The sequence below is a fragment of the Sciurus vulgaris genome (genome assembly GCF_902686455.1).
Source record: "Sciurus vulgaris genome assembly, contig: HiC_scaffold_624_arrow_ctg1, whole genome shotgun sequence".
NCBI classification, from domain to species: Eukaryota; Metazoa; Chordata; class Mammalia; order Rodentia; family Sciuridae; genus Sciurus; species Sciurus vulgaris.
In genome coordinates, this window is record NW_027632395.1 from 525,931 (window position 1) to 538,299 (window position 12,369).

General features: G+C 45.5%; 1 pseudogene across 1 annotated transcript in view; it reads right to left on the reverse strand.

Moving 5' to 3' along the window:
• The window catches only part of LOC306652864 (chromodomain-helicase-DNA-binding protein 1-like), a 75,994-nt pseudogene that overhangs the window by 399 nt on the left and 63,226 nt on the right, over positions 1–12,369 (reverse strand). Inside the window, exons 15-16 of the transcript in view lie at positions 677–737; positions 442–546 (exon numbers count right to left, since the gene is read on the reverse strand). The product of the transcript in view is annotated as a chromodomain-helicase-DNA-binding protein 1-like (transcript). The remainder of the gene's footprint in view (positions 1–441; positions 547–676; positions 738–12,369) is intronic.

Genomic DNA, 12,369 nt, shown 5'->3' on the forward strand with positions numbered 1-12,369 from the left:
ATTAGCTGTTCCCATTCTGAAAATGAGTAGACAGGAGGTCAAGGAGTTACCAAAGTGAACAAGATGGCAGGCAATGGGAGACCCTGAATGGATCCCACTGTGTCTGACCAGAAGCTCCACTGACCCACTGCAAAGAATCAGGGAGCTGACTTTAATCCTGCAGCAACCTAGCCCAGCAGCATTGACTTGCTGGTCCTCTCTTCCTGGACTCAGTTCCTCTCTGTGTAAGTGGTAGAGGATGATGTGTGCACCTCAGAATAAAGGTGTTGGGCTGTTCTGTTGAATCAGGAAGCCTTTAAGGATATGGTCTGAGCCAGACTCAGTGATTTGTGCTCATAATTCACTTACTTTTTCACAAGGGAAGTTTCTCTGGAACCTGATTATTACTTGCTACTGTCAAAGACTGTGAAGGTTACATTAGATCACCTTCTGTTTGTTTACCTGAAGAGAGGTCTTCCTTACTGCCATCTTTACTACTGTAAAGCAGGGGCACAGGAGCCCCTGGGCTGGTCTGGCTGCAAGACAATTCTTGTTTCATCTTAAAGCCTATAGTAGGAGCACAATGGCACCTGGAATGGTGTGGTCATGGGACATTGCTTATATAATCTTATAGCTCTAAAAGTGGGGCCTAGGATCCCTTTGCTTTGTGTGATTACAGGGCAATGGTCATGCTTACCTTTGCACTCTCTGAGATGGAGAACTGCAAAGCCCAGGTCAGCCTTGGCAACAGTGAGCCCCTGTATTATAAGAAATTAGTAAAGTGAGACCTAATATGAGCTGTAGTCCCTGCTGTGAAAGCCAGCAATCCCAAATAAAGCCCAAGCTGTAGCAAATCCTGTCCCACCCTGGCCACTGCTATGTGTAATGTGAGACCAAGGTCCAGGGTTTGGCTGGCAAAAGTGAGATTGTGTTTGAAAATATTCCCATACACATTATGAAGACAGTCACCTCTATTTGCCATAATCTTTGTAACATGATTATGTATTTCCATCATAACTAATAAGGAGCATAACTTGTGATTTGCTGGCTCTGGGAATAAAGCAGAACCAGCATGGGCAGGGTCAAGCAGCCGCATGCTTTTGATTGACCAAACAATGAGAATAAAAGGCAATGTAAGGATGTGCAGGCTACAGGCACAGTCCTGTGAGGGGCAGGTGGGACTGGAAAACAGATGCCTGCTCCAGGTTGAGTCCCTGCCCCAGAGTGTCTATGAAGATGAGACGAGCCTCATGTGGCCCTGAGTGCTTCAAGTGTGACTGGTCAGCTGAGGCTCTAGATTTTATTTTATTTGTTGGTATATTATGTCATTTTATGTTATGGTATTTTATTTATTAATACATGGATTGTGCCCAGTGATGCATAACAATAGAGCTACAATTCCCAGCCGTGTTTGTGTTTTATTTTGAGACATTGTCTCACTAAGTTGCTTAAGGCCTTGCTAAGTTGCTGAGGCTGACTTCAAACTGCCATCCCCCTACTTCAAGCTCCTAAGCCTTTGGGAAATCAGACACATGCTATTGTGCCTGGAGAGACCCTGGATTTTAAATATCATTTAATTTTAACCAAGTCCCATCTGAACAGCACATGGACAGCAGTCAGCACATGGAATGGCACAGCTCTGTAATAGAAGCAAGGCAAGCATGGTTCCACAGCACACAGGGCCAGTCAGCAGGTCTGTGTTCAGTTCTGAAACACCAGGCCTGATGCCTGTTTGTGATTTTTTTACAAGGGAAGTTTCTCTGGAACCTGATCATCACTTGCTACTGCCAAGGACTGTGGGGGTTACATTAGATCACCTTCTGTTGTTTGCTTACCTGAAGAAAGGTCCTCCTCACTGCCATCTTTACAACTGTAAAGCAGGGAAACAAGAGCCCCTGGGCAGGGCTGGTTACAAGACTATGCTTGTTTCATCTTAAAAATCTATATTAGGGGCACAGTGGCACCTGGCATGGTGTGGTCATGAGACCATGCTTATCCAATCTTACCGCTCTACAAAGGGTCCAAGGATTCCCTTGCTTGGTGTGATCACAGCACAATGGTCATGCCTACCTTACACTCTGTGCTCCATGGCTCATGCACTGGTCCAAATGTGGACACAGGTGGAGGTGCTGCTGTGGTGCTCTGGAGGACCAAGTGGGCTGTGCCTCCTCCCACTTAGGGGGGTTGCCTGTCAGCAGTGCAAGCTGACTGTGGTGTGGCAGGGTGGAGCATCTTTATTTTTGGAATGCTGCTGATGTGAGAGGTTCAGTTCAGCTCTGGAGGAGCAGGGTTCCTGACTGGCTGTTAAAATATATCTCATGGAACTTGTGGGTGGAAAGTAAAGAGAGGTGGGAAATGTTCCTGTACTGAAGTGGGTCAACAGAGGATGGACATATATTAAGCACTGAGGTCACACTCAATGGCAAATTCCCTCCTCACATGCCCCTGCTTTTTCTTTGCCCTCTAGAAAAGCAGTGTGGCTCTCTGGTTATCTATCTCTTGCTGCTCTCAAGTAGCCCCAGGACATGTGGCTTCCTGTAGTTTGTAGTCAGACCTTTTGCATAGATGACCCCCATTCTGCTGCCAACTTTGCTGAATAGGCCTCATCAGCCAGGCCATGTAATGTGCCCTGTTATGTATGTGGCCTAGTTTCCTCCTGCCACCCACTGCAAGTCCCCAGGGACAGCAAAGCAGCCTCCAAAAGCAATCCCAGAAACAAATTTCATAAGTGATACAGAATCATCATATTTATTCTGGGAATGTCTTCCCCTTTGCCAGCATCACCCATGAGTCCCTTTAGGGAAGAGCTGTCAGTCAGGAAGGTGTTTTGAGCAACCTGAAGTCAATATTCCAACTGTGTACCTCCCAGTCTTGTGTTTATCCTGCAGGCTTTAACCTGAGTGTGTTTGTGTGGATTAGGTGAGAAATTGAAAGGTACCAAAGGAAATAAAAACCCAGGGTGGACAGAAAGGCTAAAAAGAGAGTCAGCTGGATGTGGCAGCATATCCTCTTTTCTCAGCACTCGAGAGGTTGAAGTGAAAGAAGGGCTGGAGCCCAGATTCTCAGGCCAGCCTGGGTAAAACCTGGAAAGTCCATCTCAAAAATAGAAAACACAGAATTTTTGTGAAGAAAACCATATATGTCTTCCACAAAATTTCTTTTACTGAAAAAAAGACACAAGTGTTATGATGGGTCCCATGAATCCCTTAATAAAAGAAAGGTAAGAGGTCATGCCTACTGGGAGCCTGGCAGGCTGTGTCTCATGAGATTGAGAGATTCAGGGTCTCCCCTCCACAGAACCATCATTCAGGGATACCAAATTTAAAGACTCCATGATTCACCCATGAATCCCTGAGTGAGAGCAGAAAGCATTTGATTCAATTTAGAGAAGTAATCAGAAACTTTGACCAAGAGGTTATGCATCACAACAAGAAATCAGAACTGAATGAGTCAGAATCCTGCCTTCACCCAGCTGTGTTACCTGGGGTCAGTGCTGGCTAGCTCTGAGCTATTGTCACTTGCTAGTTGGATTTATAATATGTCTCTGCTTTCAGGGCAGAAGCTCAAAGCAGAGTTGCTGCCACATCCTTCTGTGGCTGTGGAGGGCTGCTGTGAACACAGGCATCTCCTCTCCTATGACAGGGCTGGATCCTGAGCTAAGGTGCGCAAAGGCTCTCAAGCAGCCTGACATCAGAAAGGCATTGCCTTCAGGGAGTTTTAGGCAATGAAAGCTGAGAGCCTGTGCCAACACAGCCCAGGCCAAAAGAAAGATCTTCACTTCTGCAAAGTGTCAGTATTAGGTAGAAAAGAAGTGCTGTTTCCTTATGAGAAAAACAAACAATCCACAGATCCATTACTGCAACAGGCTCTTTCATGAAAATTTGACAGATGCTGACGCTTTGCTCTCTCATATCTCCCAGCTCACCTGTGGACCCTGACTAATGAATAACCTCTGACTCTTTACAAAAATATTGTAGTAGATGTAAATGAACCTTTATTTTACTTGTGTATTTATTTATTTTTATATTAATTTATATGTGGTGCTGAGAATCAATCCCTGAGCCTCTTACAGGAGATGAAAGTTCTCCACCACTGAGCCACAACACCAGTCCCTAAACTTTGGCCCTTCTGGAGGATTTTTGTAGCAACTGTTCACTTTGTATGAAAGCTGTTAACTTGAAATATACTATATTCCTCTCTGAGAAGGAAGGCAAGCATCTTTTTTCAGAATGACCTCACAGTACTGAAGCTCTCGCATGCAACTAATGTCCTCCACCTAGTAACTGAACCTCCAGACAGCTAAGAGAACATCCCTCATGTACAGGAATCCAAGGGCCTAAGGAAACACATTCTTCAGAAGACAAAGATATTGAGAAACTATTCAATTATTCCACTAACTGTCGCTGGCTCTTTGCGGTTCCAAAATCCATGAATATTTGTTACCACCTGCAGCAACAACTTGCACGGGTCTTATGGGTGGTGGAGTGGAAACTGAGGCACTTCCATCTTTCTCTTTAGTGCACTGCTTTGTTGCTTGTTTATAGAGGATAGAGGAAATGAGGTTTACTTGCTTTGAGAGGAGAGAGAGAGAGACTTTGCTTATCAGAGAGAAAGAGACTTTGCTTAAGAGAGATTTTGAAAGAAGGACAGGCTTTTCTTAGAGCTTAGAAGAAGAGGCTTGCTACACCTTAAAGTCCTGCATCCTGTGAACTAAGGGTACGTCTACCTAAGGTACCCTAGTGATGCGTCTCAGTTCTCCATTCCACGATCTGCCTTCCACCGCTGCCCCTACTCGCTGCTGTGTTCTTTCTTCTGGCTTTTTTGCCAATGGCTGCTGTGGCATGTCTTCTCTGGCTACTGCTGTGCCACGTGTCTTCTGCTACTGCTTCTCTGCTAATGGCTGCTGTTGCGTATGTCCCTACTAGCTACTGCCGCATGTTTTTCCCTCTGGCTGCTTCTAATGGCTGCTGTCTCTCTGTCTTTCTCCGCCTATGCTTATATCACCTCCAGGACGCAGAGAGCAGGGCCACACCTCTTATGCAAAGATTAAGCGAGACGCTCCGAGCAGGCAATTAGTGCTGGAGAACACATGCGCATACATTGTATGCGTAGATGAGAAAATAACCTGAGTGTGCTTATGTCAATTAACCTCCTCGCTGCCGATGTGATCAGGTGCCATCCCGGCACCGCCAACATGGCACAGCCCCCAACAAGTAACAATTTTCCTGATTGTGTTAAACCTCGCCTCACTCAGCACTTGGTACCCAAGTCAGTGTCCCTGGCATGTTGATGAACTCCACAAGACAGTATGGCTTGCTGCCTGTCCCCCCACAATGCTGGGCCCAGAAAAAAAAAAAAGACTCTGGAATCAGCTGCTCAGATCTGCAGCATCATCATATACAGCATGCTGGAAGACATGCGTGGAGAACCAAGGAGCTTCACACCAGAGAGCGCACACAAGGCAAGTTAAAACTCACTTTGAAAAGCTAAGCAACTCTTCCCAAAGCATGAGAGAAATGGGCTCATAATATTCCCGCAAGAAGACAAAAATCATAGTTGCAAAGCAGTACTTCACCCAAGACCCACCTGGCTACAAACATTCCAGGGCCTGGTGTAATGTGAAAACACGGTGCCCTCTATTCAGAACTTACAGTACCTAAGGAGTGCAAGCAGCAGGGGCTGGTGTGGCACCAAATGGCACAGCTCACCAACCAGTCCCAAGTCCTGGGTACGTAAACCTGGTGGGATACTTATTACCCAAATAACATCTTTTTTAAAAAATTGTTAATAATTTATGTGCCTTTATTGTCACCATTTCAAAATGTAAAATTCCTTTTATTTTGGTACATTTGCACAGTTTTCTAAATTTCATAATAAAATCCAGATTGGCTGACCACTCCAAATGAAAGCTGAGTCAAAAACCAAAGTCAATTAGTACCTCCCCGACCTGTCTTCTCCTGCGTGAATGTGGAGGAGCCCTGGATTGTTCATCAACCTAATCACAGAGGACTGAGGCCAAGCCTAACTGCACAGGCTGGATGGAGGAGGACCCAGGAGGTCTCCCCCTCAGGATGGCAGACAATCACCATGTGTGAGCTGAGAGAGGGAGAAGGTGGCACATTGGCAGATAGGGGTGGGTTCAGGGGTCTGAGGACAGGTTACGCAGCACATTCTGCTTCATTATTACCCTTATTTCTTGGATTCCCATTTGAGCACAAGGAGGGCCAGGGGTCCTCCTGACACCTGGCCATGGCTGGCACCTGCTCTACCTACAAAAGGGACCTGAGGTCATATCAGCCTCCAGGGAAGATGGGTGTCTGTGTACCTGTGCTCTCCACCTCATGCTGGAAGCTACAGACCTGTCAGATGTTCTGCACCCACTTATACGTATCCTCCTTTGTCTCAGCCACCAGGTAGAAAGTGCACTTTTTGATCTTGATTTTGAACATGAAGCCACATTGCAGCCCCTTCTTGTGAAAGGTCATGTTTCCCTGCACCTGCTCACAGAGATCCAGGCTGATGATCTGCAAGGGCTTCTTAGAATGGTCATGCTTGTAGTATTCCAGGACACCTGGCTCACTGCCTTCTTGGCAACTTTGCAGGATGAACCAGTGTTTCCTCTGGGACTGAGTCCCACCAGAAGATGTAAGAATAGGTAAGAAATTTACTTATTATTTTAAAGATTTTTCTCCATAATTTTATTTTGAGACAAGGTCTCACTAAGTTGCACAGGCTGGCCTGGAGTTTGTGATCCTTCTGCCTCAGCCTTCTGAATTGTTGGGATGATAGTTGTGGCCACCATTCCAGGCATTTAAAAGTTTCTCATGGGTAAAGAAATTAATGCTGGTGAGTGTGGAACCTTCAGGATGCCCAGGGCACCAAAACTCTCCTATTTTGGAGTAAACAACAAGAGGCTTGACTTGATGTAGTGGGTCCTCTCCAGCTATGGCCCAGTTTCCTATTCATCTTCACAGCCAAATCTCAGAGTTTCCTTCTCTACCAGTCTTCTGAATGACAATGATATTATTGTTAAAAAGATGAAGGCCCCCAGCCCCTCCTCTCAACACTGCTTTCTAAACACAGACTTCTTCTGGCCCCTCCACAGGGCAGGTTGCTGTTGGTCTATCCTCTGTTCACCTTCACTGGAAAGTCTCCTTACCACTTCATTCTGAAAGGTGTTGCCACTTGGAGAATTATGTGAGAAGGGACTAGGGTATATCAGCAGGAAGAAAACACCCAGTAAACACAAGTGCTTGTTCAGACAACAGGCTGTCCTCCCCTTCAGTTTATTCATTTGATGAATGAGGGAAAACCCACATCACCATCTGATGTAGACAAAATTTTAGAACCAGGAAACCCCAAGCAAGGAAATTTCTGTCAATATCACATCAAGTCTTTCTTAGACACAAATAAGGTCACTCTCAACTTGTATTGAAAGGCAGAACACCAACAGCTGAAAGAGTTTGAAACAAGAATGAGCTGGAGGAGCTTGTCCATTAGACTTCCAGACCCATTGCATGACCACAGTCAGAAAGAACAATGGTGAGGGTGGACAGAGGGAGGGACACACATTCAACAGACTGGAACAGAGCCCCAGGAGGGGGCCATAGAAATGGGCCCAGCTGAGTCTGCACAAGGCCAAGGGAGCAATTCAGTGGAAGAAGGGCAGCTTGGTGCACAGTAGAATAGGAAATCAGGTAACATCACTGGAAAGAGGAAATGCTCTATGCTTCAAACTTATACAAAAATTAAAGTGGGCCATGGACCTGGGGGAAAGCACAGCCTTGTGAGATGCACAGTGTGTTGGTCAGCCCTTCCCCACTGTGACCACCACACCTGCCTAGGGCACCTCTGAGAAGCCAGGGTTTATTGGACTCATGATGTCACAGTGTGGTTGGCCAACTCTGCTGAAGAAACCTCATACAGAATGGGCAGGAAAGAGAAATGGTGCTCAGGCTTGCAACCAGAAGGCAGGGATATACAGACAGGCGGTCCGGGCCTTACAGTTCCCCCAAGCCACACACTGTGACCCAATTCCCCTAGCCAAACACAACTTGCTTCTCATTTCCAACACCTCCCAGCAAGTCCATTCAAGTCATAATTTATAGATTTTTGCCCACAGTGGGACTGGACTCCAAGACCTCGCTTATGCTATGCAGATGCTATAACACTGAGCTGTAACCCAGCCTGCGCCATCCAAACTATTAACCCATTATGTGGGTTAATCGAATGAGGAGATTAGAATCCCTGTAATCTAGTTTTTTTCACCTCTTAACACTGCAGCACAGACACCTGAGGTTTGGGGGATACTATAGATCTAAACCATACCATTTATAAAAATATAGCTAAGCAAAACGGGGAAATCCTGGGAACCTAGTGTTAAGCAAAGCATTCCCAGATTTGTCACTAAAGTGCAATCTAGGAAAACAAAGGTTACTAAATTGATAAACTTCTGCTCAATTAAATCCCTGGTTCAGTGGATAAAAATAAAAGTAACACAGTGAATGAAAATGCAAGCTGGGTGGACATGCCTGTCATCCTCAAAAGCTGGGAGGGTGAGACAACAGGATCACCTTAGCTTCAATTCAAGGTCAGCCAGCACTTAGTGAGACACCAACTTAAAATTAAAAAAAAAAAAATGAGGACTGGCAATATAGATCATTTGTAATGTGCCAAAGTGTTCAATCCATATTTCTATCCAGAAAAAAAAAAAAAAAAAAGACAGGAAAAGAAAATGCAAGTCACACCTTGAGAAAGGGACTACTATTTTTAGTGTAAGGTATTTTGAGAACTCAACATAAAATGAAAATAAGAGAAAAAAGACTGAGTGAAAATGCAAGCTGAGTGTGGTGGTCATACCTATCATTCCAAAAACAAGGGAGGCTTAGACAGGGGGATCACCTTACTCTCAATTTGAGATCAGTCTCAGAAACTCAGTAACACCCCATCACAAACATAAAAAAAATAAATAAAAAGGATTGGGTATGTTGGTCATTTGTAAAGTGTCCCAGTATTTGAACTCAAATATCCACAACCAAAATAGAAAAAAAAGTACAATCCACATATTGAACAAATGTCTACTATCTTGAATGTATAAGGTTTTGTCAAAACTCAACATTAAGTAAAACAAACCTTAAAGAAACAAGCAAAAGACTTGAGGGGACTTTGCTCAAAGAGAATATAATACAATGTCCCTACCATTAAGGATTCCTAAACTAAGGTAAGTGGGACAATGGTCAAGCCAGCACGCTGGTACAGCCATGGACCAGGACACCACTTAACAAAGAGAATGTGAACTGTTGACACACAGCAGCTGTGATGAGTTCCCAGAGACTCATGCTGAAACCATTCAAAAGATAACACACCATCTGATTCCAGTGAAGCAACACTGGTAAGATGACCAGCTCACAGACACAGCAGACAGCTCAAGGTTGTCAGGGATGAAAGATATTCAGGGCTGGAGAGGAGCACAGTTAGAGAGTAAGGAGACAGGAGGCCTGACCATCTGCCCACTCATCTTAGCACTGGAGGCCTTCTGCATCCTGACTATGCTGATATCAGCACCTGATGAGGCCACAACACAGGGTTTCAAGATGAGGTTACATGGGAAGGCAGGGTAGAGGGCACAAGGTATCTCTTTACCATTTCTGTCTCAGTGAGCACCTTCAATTACCTCTGTATAAAGTATTTACTTCATTGAAAGAGCTCAGGCTTTGGGGCAAAATTAGATGACCCTGCTCACAGGGTGAAAATATTGAATAAATAAGAGGTGAATAGTCCAAGCACAGAGACTGGCACAGAGGTGAACTCCCAGTTGTCTGTGAGAGATGAGCAATGCTCAGCCTCAAGGTGGGTGGGGCATGCATAGCCAGGGTATTTAGGTCCCTTGAGGGTCAGACATGGGTTAATGGATAACAGGAGCTCAAAGATACTTCCCATGTTTCTCACCAGGCAAGTAGATTGCTGTTGGCACCATTTGCTTAACAGGTGTGGGGTGCAGGGCAGAGGGATGAAGAGGTCTTATTTCTGGATATGGTGAATTTGTGCTCACTGGGAGACACTGGAGTCATCATATCTCAGCTGTGTATGCAGGGCTGGAGTTCAGAAATCAACTCTGAGATAGAAATTCAATAGAGCTTCAGCCTCATGGTTGGAGCAAAGCAGTCAGTCTCATCCAGAAGGCTCAGAGGGGGAAAAATCAGCATGCAAAGGATATTTCTCAAAAAAAGAAGTCATTGGAAGAAAAAGCCAGTGGATCCTAGTCACCTCACAGCAAAAAAGAAACAAGGATGTAATTCCAGCCTCTGGATTTCATGACTGGGGTGTTGCTGGTGACATGGTAAAGGCTGATCTGGTGAGTGGTCAAGGTGAGTTTCAGCCCAAGAGGTCATAGAAGACAGAGTGAACATGAATGATGAGGATAATGGGAGCAGAGAAGACAGCACAAGTACAGAGGGTCTGAGGCTGAGGGGTCTGTGAAGAGGAACTTGGAGGAGCAGAAAGAAGAGGAGGCAGAAGGTTCCTAGCCATAGAGCAATCAGGGTGGATGAGGAAGTAGAGTTCCACCTTCTAATGTCTTTGTACAAGGAGCAACAGCAGCTGGAGAGCCAGGTGCAAGTTGGCCAACATGAGGGAAATGGGACGGAGTCACACAGGGTTCCTGGATTTGAATCTCTGGTACGGTGATGCAGGTGACTGTTTTTGCTCTGTTCAGTATTCCTTGAGAAGGAGAAGGCAAGAAGATCTGCTAAGGAAGTAGGGCCATATCCACTAGGACTAATTTAAGCCTGGCACTTAACCCAGTACCCAGGACACAGGGAATAAGTGGGAATAAGTTTATTTATTTTACTTAAGCAGTAACTATTCCCTTAATGCAGTTGTCTATTATAACCAACAATCAACTGCTTCAGATTAGATACCTGGAAAGGTGCTGTTCATCTTCCTTTCACTACAGCTTTAAATTAGCAGAACCCATAGGCACAGCCACCACTGCTGACCGACAGCAGCTGTGGACCACTGAAAATGACTCAAAGGCAGCAGCAGTAAGGTCCGGTGCTGCTTGGCCCTCAGCAGGAACTTCCATATTCACTATGGCCCCCAGTCCTGGAAATCCACACTTTTTCTCTCAAACCCTCACCATAAACCTTAAAACTAGATGAATTTCCTGAGAGACTGGCTGGGAGTGTCTGTAAAGAAGGTGCCCCTTCACTACATACCACCCACAGCCCCCTAGATCTCCAGCACCCACACCTGCCTGCACTCACACTGAGTCACAACTTCTTCTCTGGGGGGGCGAGTTCCTCAGCAAGCCAGTGTGCGTCACCCTGCCACTGTCCATGCAGCCAGCCTAGATTGCCTTACACACAGAGTTGAGGACAGAGCCTGGGGGTAGAGGCACGTGCACACCTGAGTACCAGTGAGCATGTGGGCATGGCCCCTACCGTGACTCCCAAGCCAGCAATCCCTTGCACACATCCACATGGGTAGACACCTGGGCCACGGTGGAAATGACCCTGTGCCTCTGAGAAGGAGGTGGGAGGGTGCTGAAGCCCTGCTGAGTCACAAGGGGTGGGGCAGAATGAAGGAGAGGGGTCACACCTCTTTATGGCCCATAGAGTTTTCATTGAAAGTAAACAGGTAGGTTCAGAGGACTGTGTGGTTACATGTCTGTATCCAGAATTTTGTGTTCCATCAGGTCAGTGTCGCACTGCAATAAAGGGAAGTTCATGCATTATAACAAGTGGTCAAATCAGATCTCCATCCCATGCCTGCCTCTCCCAGGCACATGGGGAGAATTCCAGGTTCTCCCTTGGCTGACTTCCTTACATATCCAGTGTGTGGCTAAAGACAAAATGCCAGAGATCAACTAAATTTTGCACAGGCAAAATCAACAGAAAATTTTAACTGCTGGCTTGGATGGGTTCCAGGAGCCCCATAGATATCAAAATCCTTGGATGCTTAAGTCATTCATAGCAAATGACATAGCATTCGCATGCACACTCTCCTGCATGTTCTAAACCATCAGTACATTCCATAGAATACTCAGTAGAACATAAGCACTATGTAACAAGTTAGGCAGTAATAACAAGGGAGAAGTACCTATTTATATAGTGCAGATGGAATTGTTTCTAAATATTTTGCAGCTAAGGTTGGTTGAATATGAGGATGTGGAATCTGCAAATATGGAGGACCAGCTGCAACCTAAGCCCCTGAGATACATAAATATCTAAACATTTAAACTCAGAAAATTCAGGAAGTGTGACCCCAGCATATGGTGTTGACTTCCCTCACAATCCAGTGCTGGAGCTGAGTCCCATGGTTGCAGCCCCTGACACATCTGCACAGTCTAACTGCAGCTGAGGTGTGTGATAAAGTCAGGTTATCCCAGCA